This window comes from Aplysia californica, unplaced genomic scaffold (assembly GCF_000002075.1).
Source record: "Aplysia californica isolate F4 #8 unplaced genomic scaffold, AplCal3.0 scaffold00147, whole genome shotgun sequence".
Classification (NCBI taxonomy): Eukaryota; Metazoa; Mollusca; class Gastropoda; order Aplysiida; family Aplysiidae; genus Aplysia; species Aplysia californica.
The window spans coordinates 973,333-973,688 of record NW_004797417.1 but is presented as its reverse complement, the minus strand read 5'-3'; positions in this window follow the sequence as shown (position 1 = coordinate 973,688).

The window sequence follows — 356 nt, the reverse complement described above, 5'->3', positions numbered from 1 at the left end:
ATAATTATTATTATTATTAAGAATGTTGCCTTCATTTGAAGGTTTACAGTATATACCCGAGTGCTGTCAGAAACATACTTCTCTTTACCTTTGACCTGATCAAGTACCAGCGTCTGTGGTATTGTGGTCAGGGGATTTGCTGTCGCAGGCAGGAGACCCGAGTTCAATTCCCAAGGAGTGAAACATTTTTATCGAGTGTCTCGGTCTTTCTTCTGGGATGCTGCATCCCTCTCGGACCCGGTTGATCCTGACAGGCCGGGTCTGAAGCTCGCCTCTAAATGATCTAAGTTCAACGTAAAAAAGACCTACATTAAAAAACCCATGTATCTAACAAATAGGCTTGCTCTGCTCAAAGG